The following is a 17,324-nucleotide window of genomic DNA, read 5'->3' as shown; positions in this document are numbered from 1 at the left end:
TTTTCCCTGGCTGTGGAGTGTATTTTCCCTATTTTCTGTATGCTAAGTCCTAAATAAGAATAAACATTGTCAAATAGATCAATAGCTTCATCCATTTCCACCTTTCTTGTGCCCTGGTATGGGTCTCGGTGATTATTGAATATTTTCTAAGTTTTTCAGAGGTAGACAATGGTAGATTTACTTCAGTTAAAAGAATTAAACTTTGTCTCATGTTAATCATTTTTCAAGTCAGATGTTTGTTTTATCCAGTCTATAATCGACTGTGGGATCTTAAAAATAGCTTGTCTTATCCATCCTTCTCTGGAATCTCTTCGCTCTGATTTTAGTCACCTTTTCAAAGCAAATTTGACAACCGAGCTGGTTTGTTGTCCTTCTGCAGACATTTCATTACCCTGCTGGGTAACATCATCAGTGCAGCCTCTGATGAAGCGCCGTTGTGTTTTCCCGCCTGGTTTTTAAACTCTGGAGTCCGTTGATCTCCCCACTACCCACTATGGACAGGACCAATGTCATATACAAGATTCCCTGCAGAGACTGTGACAAACACTACATCGGACAAACAGGAAGGAAATTAACAACAAGGGTACACGAACACCAATCGGCTACAAAAAGACACGACCAATACTCACTCATCTCTATCCACATGGATAAGGAGGACCACCAATTCGATTGGGACGATCCTAGAATCCTGGGAGAAGCAAAGCAGAGACAGCCATGGGAATTCCTAGAAGCCTGGTATTCCACGAGGAAAGCTATCAACAAACACGTAGAACTCAACCCCATATACATTCCATTGCGAAGGAAAACCAGAAGTGAGGTAATCGAGCTCAACGGACCCCAGGGTTTAAAAACCAGGTGGGAAAACACAACAGCACTTCATCGAGGCTGCACTGATGTTACCCAGCAGGGCAATGAAACGTCTGTGGAACAACGAACCAGCTCGGCGAGCCAACCAACCACAACATCCACAACTCAAGCTACAAATCTACTCCAAAACCTTAGAAATTTGACAACACCCTGGGAGAACAAGTTGAAATATAATTGTTGAAGAGCTTTTGGAACGATAAATCATGGGTGAGTCCATTTGTTTTGTGCGTACTCTACTCCTTCATCAAATAATCAGAGTCACTTTGTGGTGCACAGTAAAACAATCAGCTGAAACTGAGTTGGTTTTTCTAACTTCCTATTTCAGTAGTTTGGCTGAATGTGCAAGCAACATTATTCACATTCTGTTTGTTACTTCCAGTCTGGTTTCAGCACCTGGTGTCAACAGTCAGAAATTGATTGTTGAATGTATGCTCAGATTAACTATTGCAATGCTTCTGTTAAAACTTGACTATTAATGTTTGGAATACATTTGGTATTATTCCACTGTATCCATCACCAGATGATGCAGTTGAAGCGTCAACCCGTGTATATGTTTACTGTTTGCGGTTTCTGTAAGCTAAGTGACCTGCTAGCCAAAATCTGCCCTCTTGCACTCTGATTCTGGGTTAACTTGTGCAGCTTTAACTATTAGTCCTTAATCATTGGACATTTATCTGCAGGAGATCAAATGGGATACTGATCATATCACTCCACACCATCTCTCTTGAGAAGATGGACCAAGTCATGTCAACAGAACAATGAGCTACTCCATTAGATTCATGTATGAGTCAGTATGCAGAGTCAATTGATGCACCAAGCTCTGAAAAATTATATCTGCCCAGACGGAGTTAAAGTCTCCTTATATCAAACAGATTGTGGTGAACACCCGAGTGAAAGTCCAGTTTGTTACCTGGTAGGAATTTTAGTTCCCCTTTGTTCAACTCCCTAAAGTTTGTGTGATTTATGCTGTGGAATGCTGAATATACTCAAGTAGTGTGTGATCTTCTGGAAAGGTTGGCCCTTGTCTTTTGGTCAAATGATTATTTGTTTTTTTTTATATATGACTTGTGTGCAGGTTGAGTCCCACCCCGCAACTTTCAGTCAACAAATCCAAATTCTATTATACTTACCACCACTGAGGTCAGACTCAGCCTTTTGCAGATCTACTTGATAGATTCATGGAACAGTACACCATTAGTGGCTGTTCAGCTTTTGTTTTATATGTCAACCGTGATGTTAAAGCTACCAATTTGCAGGGCAGAGATAGCAAGAACTGCCAGTGCTGGAGTCTGAGAAAACAAGGTGTGGAGCTGGAGGAATACAGCAGGCCAGACAGCATCAATAGAGCAGGAAAGTTGATGTTTTAGGTCAGGACCCTCCTTCAGAAAGGCGCATGCTGCATTCCTGCCACTCCCTCCTCCTAATATAGCAATAGCTTATCGAGAAGGATTGGGAGATATGTTGCTCAATTTAAAAGTTGTTTAAATGTTAAAGTTGTTGAGATTGCAGATCAGACCATGATGATGCAGTTGCTGGAGAATTCAAGATATTGGAGAAGAAAGTTCGAGGTGGGAGCAAGCTCTTGACACAGGTTAGACTGATTGTCAAAAATAACTGTGTCCACCATGTAGCCCAAGTCAGGAATGAAGTTGAGATATTTTAATGAAAATTACCAAAAGTGACCCTCAATTACTTCAGGAGCTGACGAAATCCTTACCAAAACCTTTTTTACGGCAGCCCTAGTTGGTCATCAAGGTTTATGAAGAGAAACAATGTTGTACTGCAACATAATACCAGGATTCCACAGCATCCCCATGACAAGCTTATTGTATTTTCGTGGTTTATAATTAAGCATCAACAAAGGAATGGATATAGATTGGCTTGTGTTGAAAACAAAGATGAGTCTGTTGTGAATTTTGCTAAACAGTGAGCAAGATCAGAGGGAAAAGTGTTTGTGAAGATAACTGGCCTTGAAAAGAGTAGATTCATTGTGTTGTATAGGTTGACAGGATAAAGCCTAAGCCAACAGGGGTATGCAAGGAAAATCTCTTCATAAAGAGCAGTTTCCAAGAAGAGTGGTCACTGTGTTCATGGTGATTAAAGGATGGCTTGAAAATACATCCGAGGAGAGTTTGGAACATCTGACCAGATGGATTATGTAAAAGAGAAAAGGCTTCTTGTCTGTGATCAGATTGTACTTTGAACTTTGCTGGAGTTAGATTGCAGAACAGCGATATTGCAGTGAATCCTGGAGTCTAACTGGCTTTATTCAGCCATTGAATTACTGGGTGATCAGAGGAGAGAAGCCATTCACCAGAAGAAACAGCACATGGGCTCAGATATTAGCAACCCTGTGTGAATAGGCTGTAGAGGTCTAGGATGAAATCAGAATGGAGATTGTCATCATTATCATTCATGAAATGTAGCATATCCAATTTATGTAAAAGCACAAAGGTCATTATTTGTGGAGTGGTACGGTTGATAATGTGAATGCTGACGAACATGACCTCTATAATGCCATGCAAAAAGCAGATTAGGACGTGTTATTTGGCTGTGAAGGCGAGGGGTGATTTTTATGGATTATACATGCTCAGTGTGTGCTCTGCTGGTAAGAAATTTCTGTATATGAAAGTTATTTTTGAATTTTACTTGCACTAATTTTTTTAAATTTAACACCAACCTCCATGGAGGTTACAATTCATTTATAAATAGACAATTAATTAAAGTACTTTCCGTTGCTTGAGGAGGGCAGGGTTGGTGGGAACAGTCTCTTGACAGCTGTGATAGTAACAAGGGGATTTCAGTCTTCACAAATTTTACTCCTCTAAAAGTTGACCCTCTACCACTACTTTCAAGTCATGATTTAGCCCTAGAAACTTGACTTTTACATGAGTACCTTTCATGTTACATCCATTTCCTTGATTTTAAGGTAGACTGAAAATTTTGAATTTAGAATTTGGAGTGAGTGCTTATTGCTTCTTTCATGTATTTCATGCAGTGGTTCAGGGTCAGAATTAGGTTTGTCTGTTGTATAACCTGTTCATCAGCCATACTCAAAGAAACAATGTTAAAAATAACTCTCTAAGATACTAATGCATGGTGATAGATAGCACATCATTTACCATCATAATCCCTTGACCACGTGTAATTCAGTTGATGCCAAAAAAGACTGTTCTCTGCCTGACTAATTAGCAAATCAGTTGACCAGACCTTGGATAATTCCTCTCCTATTCTTCATTCTAAAAGTTGTTGAATGAAGATACCCCCTATTTAGAGTCATAAAGTCATTTATAGTACAAACTGAAGCCATTCGGCTCATTGTTTGTTTAGTTCTAAATATTTCAAAACTGGTTTTAAAAAAAAATCTTATTTTTGTTATGGTACTTTTCCCCAAGCTATGATGCAGAATGCCAATTTTTAAAATCATGCACAAGACTCCTTTTCCGTATTGTGACCAGTATGTGAACTGAAATATAACTATATTTACATCATCTTCTGGAGTATTGATGAATAATGCAACAAAGGTTGGCCAAGAGTCGGAATAGAATCCGTGCTGAAAGAGTTCCAAGTCCCCTTTCAAGAAAATAAATTTGAAAGGGATGTGTAACAATGGTTAGTTTTGTAATGGAAAGATGTACTAAGGAAATTTTGAGTATTTAGTTGTATGGAATCATATATGTAGGGAGCCCTGTGTTCGTATTTTTCTGTTCTGTGCACAGATCTGAGAGCTTCCAGCAACTGTGTTGTGTTTGATTTGCTTACTGCTTGAGGGTTTTGAAATTGATTTGTATTCCAGAATATCTTCACATGTGAACGAGTTGTTTGAAAATTCAAGTTTATCTACGGACAAATTTATGGACATAGCTGTTAGCTGGGACTACATTATTGAATTGGTGTGGTGATGGTGGCATCATATGGTTCATGTCAGAGCGTGTGGGTTGATGTGGGAATACACAACATTTCATGAATTTTTGGTCTGGAGCCATGGGTGGTGATGTTAGATGCTCTGATGTTCTTTCTGTCACATAGTTCTTAGATAGTGTGGTCTTTGTAAATGACTTGGATGAGGCAGTGGAAGGGTGGGTTAGTAAGTTTGCCGATGACACGAAGGGTGGTGGAGTTGTGGATAGTGTGAAGGGCTGTTGTAGGTTGCAACGGGACATTGACAGGATGCAGAGCTGGGCAAAGAAGTGGCAGATGGAATTCAACCCGGAAAAGTGTGAAGTGATTCAATTTGGAAGGTCGAATTTGAATGCGGAATACAGGGTTAATGGCAGGATTCTTGGCAGTGTGCAGGAACAGAGGGATCTTGGGGTCCATGCCCATAGATCCCTCAAAGTTGCCACCCAAGTTGATAGGGTTGTTAAGAAGGCATATGGTGTGTTGGCTTTCATTGGCAGGGGAATTGAGTTTAAGAGCTGTGAGGTTATGCTGCAGCTCTATAAAACCCTGGTTAGACCACACTTGGAATATTGTGTTCATTCTGGTCACCTCATTATAGGAAGGATGTGGAAGCTTTAGAGAGGGTGCAGAGGAGATTTACCAGGATGCTGCCTGGACTGGAGGGCAGGTCTTATGAGGAAAGGTTGAGGGTGCTAGGGCCTTTCTCATTGGAGCGAAGAAGGATGAGAGGTGACTTGATAGAGGTGTACAAGATGATGAGAAGCATAGATGGAGTGGATAGCCAGAGACTTTTCCCCAGGTGGAAATGGCTATCACGAGGGGGCATAATTTTACGGTGATTTGGAGGAACGTACAGGGGAGATGTCACAGGTAGGTTCTTTACACGGAGAGTGGTGGGTGCATGGAATGCGCTACCAGAGGTGGTGATAGAGTCAGGTACATTAGGGACATTTAAGCGACTCTTGGATAGGCACATGGAGGATAGTAAAATGTAGGGTATACAGGATAGTTTGATCTTGGAGTAGGATAATACGTCGGCACAACATCGTTGGCCGAAGGGCCTGTACTGTGCTGTACTGTTCTATGTTCTATGTTCTGTAGTTGACCCAAAATCTCTCCAGGACCATTGATGTGTACTGGAAAGATTTGTCGATTGATACTCAAATCCCATTTGATTACATATTTCTTGACCATCAAGACCCTGGCTCCGTGGCAGGGATGATACCCACTGCACTGACCACAAGACCTCCATTAACAGGTGGATAAGATTGGAAACATGAACTGTTTCAGTTGGAGCAGTGCTTTAACTAAGTTGGACACTTTAAGAGTTGAGTTTACTTTTCTTTGAAACCAGAAGAATTGCTTTGGTGTAATCTTATTTAACATAATTAGCTATGCAGTAGGAAATAAATTTCAGAGGAACACTTTTATTGCTGCGTCAGTACCCAGAAGTATTAAGATGTAGTCTCACATATTCCTACATTAACCAATATTTAGTAAAATATCAGCAGGACTATGAATTGGCCTTTTATCATGTGAAAGTTGTGGAGTCTTAAAATAAATTTTTAAATGACCATTTGCTTTGTAGATCTGTTTTGCTGATGTGCATTTGCAGTCCTGATTAATAACCAGCGTTTTGTTTGCACTGAGTGGCAGTTAGCAGTTATTGCTGGAGAGTATAAACAGTCCATATTTAAAAAAAACCATATGGTCAGCATGACCTTTTTGTTTCCAGTAATGAGATTAATCGTGCTACATTGAATGTTAAAAGGCAGTCTTCATTCCAAGTTCTGGTGTTTATTTAATATTTCCGCATAACTGCACAAATCCTGCCCGGTCCCATTATTCTCTTTGGGAATAACATCCTGCTTAAATTTGCTTTTGGCACATATGTTAATAAAAGTATCAGTCAAACTCAGAGCTCACCATTTAGATCAGAGGATTTTTCTGGTGTATTTGCTTTTTGATTGCCTCAAAACTAAAATGAAACATTCTTTGACGTGATATAAAATGTACTACTATGTAGATCCAAATGAAATGGTTCAGTTTATAATTCCCATTGTGCTGAGTCATCATTAAAAATCATTTGCTATATAGTTTTTCTTAACATTGTTTCTACCACATAATGTGGGTTCTGTTCTAACAGCATTCTTGTGACCAGATTTTTAGAAATATAAACTTTGGCTTCTCAGGATTCAGTTGTTCAGTGGTTGTAACTGTGTTGCAGTTTGGACAGCTTCCCACTCTTTATCTGTAGATCTGTGGCTTTAAGGAAAGGTGCTGAAGTGGGATATCAACCTGATGCAGCTACAGCACAGGATTACTTCAGTGTCAAACAGTGAGGGCAGCTTGTGGTAGATGGGGCTAAGCGATCTCACAACCAATGAACTATGTGGTAAATGGAAAAGCCCTGGGGAAAATTGATGCACAGAGAGATCTGGGTGTTCAGGTCCATTGTACCCTGAAGGTGGCAACGCAGTTCGATAGAGTGGTCAATAAGGCATACGGCATGCTTTCATTCATCGAACGGGGTATTGAGTACAAGAGTTGGCAGGTCATTTTACAGTTGTATAGGACTTTGGTTCGACCACATTTGTAATACTGCGTCCAGTTCTGGTCACCACATTACCAAAAGGATGTGGATACTTTGGAGAGGGTGCAGAGGAGGTTCACCAGGATGTTGCCTGGTATGGAGGGTGCTAGCTATGAAGAGAGTTTGAGTAGATTAGGATTATTTACATTAGAAAGGTGGAGGTTGAGGGGTGACCTAACTTGAGGTCTACAACATCATGAGAGGTATAGACAGGGTGGATAGCAAGAAGCTTTTTCCCAGAGTGGGGGACTCAATTACTAGGGGTCACGATTTCAAGGTGAGAGGGGAAAAGTTTAAGGGAGATGTGCGTGAAAAGTTCTTTACACAGATGGTGGTGGGTGCCTGGAACACGTTGCCAGCGGAGGTGGTAGAGGCGGGCACGACTGCGTCATTTAAGATGTATCTGGACAGATACATGAATGGGCAGGGAGCAGAGGGATACAGATCCTTGGAAAATAGGCGACAGGTTTAGATAGAGGATCTGGATCGGCACAGGCTCGGAGGGCCGAAGGGCCTGTTCCTTTGCTGTAATTTTCTTTGTTCTTCTTTGTTCTTTGTTCAATGGGTCAGTTCCGAGCTCTGCAATCCTGCCGCATCCAGTTGTAAATGATGTTGGACAATTAAACAACTAATTCCAGCAGGCAGTCTGACAAATGTCCTCCTCCTCAATGATGGGGCACCCCGCAAATCAGTGGGAAGACCAATCTTGAAACATTTACATTGATCTTCAGTCAGGGGTGTGGATCCATCTCTGCCTTCACTTTGTGTGGTCATAGAATCAAATAGTACAGAAGAGGTGCTTTTGCTTATCATGTCTGCACTGACAAAAACTACTCTAAATCTACATTAGTCCCACTTGCCAGCACTTGACTCATGGCATTGAATGTTATGACATTTCAAGTGTTTGTCCAAATACTTTTTAAAGATTGTGAGGTTTCCTACCTCAACTACCAGTGCACTTCAGATTCCCACCATCCTCTAGTTGAGAACATTCTTCCTTAAATCCCCTCTAAACTTCTGTCTTTCACTTAAAATCATGCCCCTTGTTATTGACACTTCAACTGAGGAGAACAGCTGCTTTCAATCCATTCTGTCCGTGCCCCTCATAATTTTGTACGCCCCAATTAGCTCAGACTTCTCTGCTTTGAAGAAAACAGTCGGAGCTTATCTGACCTCTCTCCATAGTTAAACTGCTCCATTAAGAAACAACCAGAGGAAGTCGTGGAGGTGGGTACGATTGCAGCATTTAAAAGGCATCTGGATGGGTACATGAATAGGAAGGGTTTAGAGGGATATGGGCCAAATGCTGGCAAATGGGACTAAATTTATATAGGATGTCAGGTTGGCATGGATGAGTTGGACCGAAGGGTCTGTTTCCATGTTGTGTATCTCTTTGAATCTATAACTGACAGGATTAGATGCTACAAGGACTATGGGCACTGATAACGTTCTAACAATAGCTCTAAGTTCATGTGCTCCAGAATTGGCTGCTTACCACCATACAGCTGCAACATCAGCTTCTATTGATAATGCGAAAAATTGCCTCCTGGTTCAGATATAAGGACACTACTACTGCACTACAAGGGCCCTCTGTTCCCCAGCATAGTGCCCGAGGCACAGCCATATTCAGCTGTTTTATCAACAGTCTTCCCTCCATCATCATTCTGTCAAAAGTGGGAACATTCCCTGAGGATTAACCAATGTTCACAATTTGCAGATACTGAAGCAGTCTGTTCATATACTGGACACATTCCAGGCTTTAGCTAATAAGTAGTAAATAATGTTTTTACCACGCAAATGTCAGACAGTGACTATTTCCAAGAAGGGGAAATCTAACCATTGCTGAAGCCCATGCTGTCAATAGTTTACTACTGTCTGTAGCTGGACTGGCCATATACAGGTGGTTCTCCTGTAACACGATAGATGTGTTCTTGTGTGACCTCAGGCTATAGAAAATTGCGTTATAGGGAAATTGCTATAGAAAATCACTATACCTGTACAGCAGAAAGTTTGCGTTATCCGAACAGCGTCCACTATTCATCAATCTCATTACAGCCAATTTGTGTTAATGAAACACGTGCAGAACTATTTGTAAATACTGTGTGGCTACATGAGCAGGTTTGAGGCTCAGAATATGGTGAGTTCCTCACCTTCAGACTGCCCAGAATCTCCCCTCCATTTTCAAAGCAGGAGTGTGGTGGAATCCCCTCCAATCACTCACTCATGTAAACGCACTTTCAACTGTCCAAACACATTGGACACTATCCAGGATGAGGCAGCCGACTTGATTGGCAGCTCATCCACTGATTTTCGACTCCGTCCATCACTGGTGGCCAGTGGCAGCAATGTGTGCCATCGATAAGATGCACTTCTGTAACTTACCAATGATCCTCTGACGATACCTTCCAAATCTATGACCTCTACCCTGGAAGGACAAGGACAACAAATACATGGGGTACAACACCACGTGCAAGTTTCCCTCCAAGCCACTTGCTATTCTGACTTGGAAATTTAATGCCATTTGTGTCAAAATCCTGGAACTCCCTACATAAACACCAAGAATTGCAACCATTCAAGGAAGTGGCTCATTAAGACCTAGTCAAGGGTGATCAGGAGTGGGGAACAAATGCTGCCGTAACCTGTCATGCCAACATCTGACAAACAAATAAATAGAAATGATGGCTATTTCTTGCAGCCAGAGATTAGGATGAAGGGTGAGAAACACTTATTAAACTGGATCTCTAGTCTTGTGTGGGCATTTCTGGGGTTTCCCAGACTAGTCAATATTCTGATGCAGCTCCAAAGTACCATTTGAATAAGAAAAGAAGAATGAGAGATTTTGATGATAACACTTTTATTTTCAGGGTTGTGTATGAGTTTTGAAGTAATATTTTCACTCTTTTTAGCATCTTTTTAAGCAGTTCTGTTCTGAATTTCTGTTTGCTGAGTGAGATAATGCACCAGTTAAAAGCATGCTGACAGCCCTCCCAGCAGCCTGGTGTCAGTTTGTCTACTTCAAAACCGCCACATTTGTTTTAATTCTGCTATTCACTGATAAGGGCCTGGTGTCTGCTAGGTGAGAAGCTGCAGTATTTTTTGTTGTTTTTAGAGTTGTCGTAATTCAAAACCTTTGTTTACTTGCATATCACCTTTTCTCAAACAAGAGTCGTGTGTTTTGAATAGGTTTTAGTTTATGGACTGCCTCGGTCTACATTATATCTATGGGACAGAACACCTATATGTAATTAAATTCCTGATATTCCACTAGGAGCATTTTGTTTTTAATAGTTTTAGTAATTATGGTAATGTTTAGGTGCATGGTTTATGAATAGTTCACATTTTCATAAGAGGATGTAATGTTTGTTTGTTTGTACAGGAATATATTTGTTCATGCAGTGCAATACAACTACTGGAAATATAGATGCATATTTGTCTTGCCTCTAAGACTCAATACTACGCCCACCCCCCCCCCCCCCCCACCCCCCCAATAAAACAAAGTTAATTTGAACTATTTCTTGATAAAACATGAGAAAACCCTGGGAATTAGGAACACAAGGTGGAAAATTGAATATTCTTCAGCCCTGTTTTCCACAGGTTTTGTGGTGCAATTCTTCTGAGACACAGATCAAAGTATCCTTGTGTTAGAGATTTGAAGCTGGGTGTCATCCGTGCAGCAACATTTCCAGGAATCCTTTGTCTTTGAGAGATGAGGAACTTCCATTTTATCTTCACTGTTTTTGTGATGTGTCTGTAAAATATTGTTGAATAAATTCAACTTGATTTACGAATAGTGATTGTTTAACCTTGCTAGGTCAGACAGAGGTGAGAGCCCCGTTGTTATAACCCAAGACGCTTGGAGCTTTTAGCTGTAATGATTTTCACAGCTTGACCCCTAAAACTTGCAAGGGCATTTCTAAGTCTGTTGTCGTCATCTACAGTCGTTCATCATTCATTCATTCATTGGCAGTCCTTCACAGACGAGGTTGATTCTTCCACTCTTGGGGGAGTCCAGGTCAATATGTCTACCACAGGCTGTGTTACACTTGGGGCAGAAGGTGATCACAGGAAGGGCTGGGTGCGGCATTGGTGTGGCAGCACGCTGCTTTTGCTGTTTTAGCCTGGCTTTTGCTTTTTCTTGACGGCAAGTTTCGAGGTGCTTGATGACTTCCTAGATGCTCCTCCTCCACTTTGGACGGTCTTGGGCCAGTGATTCCCAGGTGTTTGTGGGATTGCTGTACTTCACCAGTGAGGCCCTGGGGGTATCACTGAAGCACTTCTTCAGTCCACCTGGGGCATCTGCTATGAGATACCTATGGCGATGGTGTTAGCCTTGGAATCTCCTTCAGACTGAATTGTATGAACGATTGTAGCAGTTCCGCAAAGTTTTTTTTTTACAAATTATCAAATAGGTCTTGGGGCTATCTGACTGCCGCTTACCATGCTGCTAGCTCAGGACAGGAAATACTAAGATGCTTTGATGTTCATGGATTCCAATCCCCGGGGAAAAAAAGTCCAACAAAAATGGACTGACCTAGGCCATTGTCCAAAGCTCAAGGTGTGAATTTCATCTGATGGTGCTCCAGCTTTGGTAAAGCTTCCATTGATCTCCTCATCTCTAGCTGTTAATGTGCTTGAATTTTATTTCTTGAAAACAAACAAAGGTCTGAGGATATTTAAAACCTACCATGTTTCATCCAAGCCTACTATTTGCATTAGCCTCTTCGTTTGGTTTTGAACTTCTGGCATTTTGGGTGTTTTCCAATTCAATTCCTTGTGTTTAGCTCGGTGACATTAAACCAAATGTGACGCTAATAACTGGTTTTGAAATTGATGTTGCAAAATTTCATTTCCGGTGGTGGAGTCACATGTGAAGCGAATTGAGTGAAATTCAGGTCAGGGATTTCAACCGGGCTTTCTTTACAAGATACAAGCAATTGCTTAGCAACTGTGCCCATTCTAAAAGGGAACAGAACAAATATGAAGAAATTTATCATGCTATCAAAAAAAAATTGGAAGAATGTGGATAAACAAAAGGGTCAGCAACTTTTGAATACACCAGATATTTCTGTAACTACTTGCCCAAAACTACATTGTGAGTAACATGCAGTATAATTGCATCAGTATCTTCTAAAGATAAATTTATTCTCTTACTCTGTTAAAATGTAATTTTTAGCACCGAGGACAGAGAGTATCCAGCCACTTGATCTATTGAGCAGGATTTTCATGGACTTGGAAGAATTGGTGGTCAGCACCCAATTCAGTGACTGCTGTTCTATTCCCTGCACCCCTGTTATTTAGCCATTGTGGTTTAAGGATGCAGTAGGGAAGGTCACTTGCCCACCCACCCTGCATTTCCTACCTGGCCAGCTTCATTTATCCTGGATAGGCAACTTGTAATTTCCTGCACTTTTCATGGAGGTAGTTCAGTCTTTAAAGGATTCACATCTCCTCAGAGGTTTTGTGTATCACAGTCTGGATGATGAACCTTTTATTTGTAGGGTGAATTCAGAAGATCTTGCCTATGCTCCCTGTGCCAAGCTATGCTCCTCCAACCACCACCATCCCATGTATTTCTATATTTTTATATATATCATAAGTAAAGTATCAAACTCTGGCATTTCCATATCCGTTAAGCAACTTTGCACTCTGTACAGAACTAATGAACCCTACAGTAAAGACAGGATGTGGGGGAAATAAAATCTTTTAAAAAGTCATTCATTTGTAACTATCTACTTCCTTTAAAGAAAAAAAACTTTTTTTACCACAGCTCTGAGCATTGATCATCCAGACCATTTCAGTTATCAATAGCAGAAACCATAACAGCTTGACACCTGCCTAATCTTGTGTAAGTAAACCGTACAATTGACAGAACAGGTCACAAAGCAAGAACTATCAATTAATTGATGTTATCCTGGTGTATAGCTATTTAAATAGACTAATGGTTCATGCCTGTCCCCATGTTCACTTTTTTTTAATATTCACATGGATGTGGACGTTGGCTGGCCAACATTTATTGCCTGTGCCTAGTTGCCCTTGAGAAGGTGGTGGTGGGCTGATGCAGTCCGTATGCTATAGGAAGACCCACGATACCACTATGGACAGATTTCCAGGATTTGAACCCAGTGACCGTGAAGGAACTGTGATGTATTTCCAAGTCAGATGATATGTGGCTTGGAGGGGAACTTGCAGATTGTGGTGTTCCCATGTATCTGCTAAATGGAAGTGGTCATGAGTTTGGAAAGTGCTATCTAAGGATCTTTGGTGAATTTCTGCAGTACATCTGAGCATCAGTGGATTCTTGTGGATGTGGTGCCAGTCAAATGGGCTGCTTTGTCGTGGAGGGTGTCAAGCTTCTTGAGTGTTGTTGGGGCTGCACTCATCCAGGCAAGTGGGGAGTATTCTATCACACTCCTGACTTGTGCCTTGTAGATGGTAGACAGGCTTTGGGGAGTTAGGAGGTGATTATTTGCTGCAGTGTTCTTAGCTTCTGGCCTGCTCTTGTAGCCAGTGTATTTATGTGGTGAGTCCATTTGAGTTTCTGGTCAATGATAACCCCCAGGATATTGATAGTGGGGGATTCAGTGATGGCAACACCATTGAATGTCAAGGGGTTGGGTTAGATTGTCTCTTATTTTCGATGGTTGTAGCCTGGCATTTGTGGTGCGAATAACTTGTCACTTATCAGCCCAAGTCTGGATATTGTCTAGATTTGAATATGGACTGCTTTAGTATCTGAGGAGTCGCGAATGGTCCTGAGCATCGTGCAATCATTGGTGAACATTCCCACTTTATGATGGAAGGAAGGTCATTGATGAAGCAGCTGAAAATGGTTGGACCCAGGACACTACCCTGATGAAATTCTGCAGAGATGTCCTGGAGCTGAGATGACTGACCTCCAACAACCACGACCATCTTCCTATGTGTCAGGTATGGCTCCAACCATCAAAGAGTTTGCCCCCTGATACCCATGGATTCCAGTTTGCTAGAGCTCCTTGATGTCACCCTCGGTTGAATGCAGCCGTGATGTCAAGGACTGTCACTCCCTCAACTCACCTTTGGAATTCAACTGTTTTGTCCATGTTTGGACCAAGGCTGTAATAAAGTCAAAGTTATAAATCACATAACACCAATTTATAGTCCAACAGTTTTATTTGAAAACAAAAGCTCTTGGAGTCTCACTCCTTCTTCAGGATGTTAGTGAGCGAGGTTGTATCAGACACACAATTCATAAGCAAAAGATCAAAGGGTCATAGAACTGATGTGAAGTATTGAACATACCTAAAATGGTTGTTAAATCTTTGATCAGTTAGAAAGGAGATGCAGGTTTTGGATGATTAATATGCAGGTCCCAGAATTTCTTTTCGGGTCACTGTCCTGAGATAAATAAAGATTTTATCTGTATACCCGAGGAGACATCTCTGATCAGACAATGTATTTCAGGTGTGAGGCCTTGTTCAGAATCTGTCTGTGTTTTAACTTGGCGTCAGACTAGTTTTATTTCCAAAGTAGGAATTTATAAAATGCCACATTGTCTACAAATTGTGTGCTTTTTGAACAAAATAGGTTGTATCTGCAATTATAAGTCTGCAAATGCAAATTCAACCCATAGATTTGTGTGTCTGTGTGTGGTGGGGTCACCTGTAGTGCGACATGAACCCAAGATCCCAGTTGACGCCATCCTCATGGGTACCGAACTTGGCTATCAGCTTCTGCTCGGTGACTCTGCGTTGTTGTGAATCCCAAAGTCCGCCTTGGAGGATGTTTACCCGAAGATCCGAGGCTGATTGTCCCTTGACTGCTGAAGTGCCCCTCCACTGGGAGGGGACATCCCTGTCTGGTGATTGTTGTGCAGTGTCCATTCATCCGTTGTTGTAATGTCTGCATGGTCTCACAATAAACCATGCCTCAGAAACATCCTTGCCAGTGGCAAATGAGATCGACTATGTTGGCCAGGAAGATCTTGGCGAGGTGCTCGTTGTTCTGTTGTAGCATCTGCACGGTTTGTCCTTTCTAACCGATTAAAGATTTAACAACCATCTTAGGTTTGTTCAATGCATTTGCATCAGTTCTTATGACCCTTCTATCTTTTGCTTATAAATTCTGTGTCTGATGCCACCTTTGTCACTAACACCTGAAGAAGGAGCGAGACTTTAAAAGCTTGGGTCTTCAAATAAACCTGTTCGACTATCACCTGGTGTCGTGTGATTTTTGACCTTGTCCACCCCCAAGTCCAACACCGGCACTTCCACGTTATAATGAAGTCAGCAGCTGAGTGGCCCTGGCAGAACCCAAACTGGGTGTCACTGAGCAGGTCCTGCTTGATAGCACTGTTGATGACACCTTCTTTACTGATGATCAAGTGTAGAATGATGGGGAGTAATCGGCCAAGTTGGATTTGTCCTGCTTTCTATGGACAGGACATACTTGGGCAATATGCCAATGTTGTAACTGTACTGGAACAGCTTGGCCGGGGGAGTGGCAAGTTCTGGAGCACAAGTCTTCAGTGCTATTATCAGAATGTTGTCAGGGCCCATAGCCTTTGCAGTATCCAGTGTCTCCAACTGTTTCTTGATATCACATGGAGTGAATCGAATTGGCTGAAGACTGGTATCTGTAATGCTGGGTCCTGTAGAGGAGGCCGAGATGGATCATCCACTCCCTACCTCTGGCTGAAGATTGCTGGGAAACCTTCAGCCTTATGTTTTGCATCAATGTGCTGGGCTCTTCCATCATTGAGGATGGGGATATTTGCAGAGCATCCTCCCACAGTAAATTGTTTAATTGTCCACCACCATTCATGACTGGATGTGGCAGGACTGTAGAGCTTAGATCTGATCCATTGGTTGTGGACTTGCTTAGCTCCATCACTTGCTGCTTTCGCTGTTTGGCGTGAAAGTCATCCTGTTTGGTGGCTTCGCCAGGTTGACACCTCCTCTTCAGGTATGCCTGGTGCTGCTCCTGGCATGCCCTCCTGCACTCTCCATTGAACCAGGGTTGACCCCCTGGTTTGATGGTAATGGTTCATTGGGGGATATGCCGGGCCCTGGGGCTACTGATTTGTGCTGGAGTACAATTCTGCTGCTATTGATGATCCACAGCACCTCATGGATGCCCAGTCTTGAGTTGCTAGATCTGTTCAAAGTCTGTCCCATTTAGCACGGTGATAGTGCCACACAACAAGGAGGTTATTCTCAATGTGAAAACAGGATTTTGTCTCTGCAAGGACTGTCTTACCAATACTGTCATGGATAGATGCATCTGTAGCTGGCAGATTGGTAAAGATGAGGTCAGGTATGTTTTTCCGTCTTGTTGGTTCCCTCACCACCTGCTTCAGACCCAGTCTAGCAGCTATGTCCTTTAGGACCCGACCAGCTCGATCAGTAATACTGCTGCCGAGCCACTCTTGTTAGTGAACATTGAAATCCCCCACCCAAAGTACATTTTGTGCCCTTGCCATCCTCAGTTCAACATGGAGGAGTATTGATTCATCAGCTGAGAGAGGACAGTATGTGGTAATCAGCAGGAGGTTTTCTTGCCCATGTTTAACCTGAAGCCATGAGACTTCACTGGATCCGGAGTCAATGTTGATGACTCCCAGGGCAGCTCGGTCTCGACTGTATAGTACCATTCTGCCACCTCTGCTCGTTCTATCCTGCCGGTGGGACAGGACATATGCAGGGATGGCGGTAGTGGTGTCTGGGGCATTGTCTGTAAGGGATGATTCCGTGAGTATGACTGCTTGTCTAGTCTGAGTCAGCTCTCTCAATTTTGGCACTAGCCCCCAGATGTTAGTAAGGAGGACCCTGCCGGTGATCTGTCCAGTTTCATTTCTTTGAGACTTTGTAGCAATTGGTACAACTGAATGGCAATTGAGAGTCAACCACATTGCTGTGGGTCTGGAGTCACATGTAGATCAGACCAGGTGAGGATGGCACATTTCCTTCCCTGAAGGAAATTAGTG

The 17,324-nt window shown here is 42.1% G+C and overlaps 1 protein-coding gene across 4 annotated transcripts in view; it reads left to right on the top strand.

Moving 5' to 3' along the window:
* carhsp1 (calcium regulated heat stable protein 1) overlaps positions 1–17,324 on the top strand; it is an 81,091-nt gene that overhangs the window by 22,716 nt on the left and 41,051 nt on the right. Inside the window, exon 2 of one of the 4 annotated variants that reach the window (XM_048609268.1) lies at positions 1,548–1,780. The exons of the other annotated variants lie outside the window; for them this stretch is intronic. The gene's annotated coding sequence lies outside the window, so the exon portion shown is untranslated. The remainder of the gene's footprint in view (positions 1–1,547; positions 1,781–17,324) is intronic. 4 annotated transcript variants of the gene reach the window in all.

This window comes from Rhincodon typus, chromosome 21 (assembly GCF_021869965.1).
Source record: "Rhincodon typus isolate 14 chromosome 21, sRhiTyp1.1, whole genome shotgun sequence".
Lineage (NCBI taxonomy): Eukaryota > Metazoa > Chordata > Chondrichthyes > Orectolobiformes > Rhincodontidae > Rhincodon > Rhincodon typus.
The sequence above is the reverse complement of the archived record's forward strand: the minus strand, read 5'-3'. Positions and strand labels throughout refer to the sequence as shown.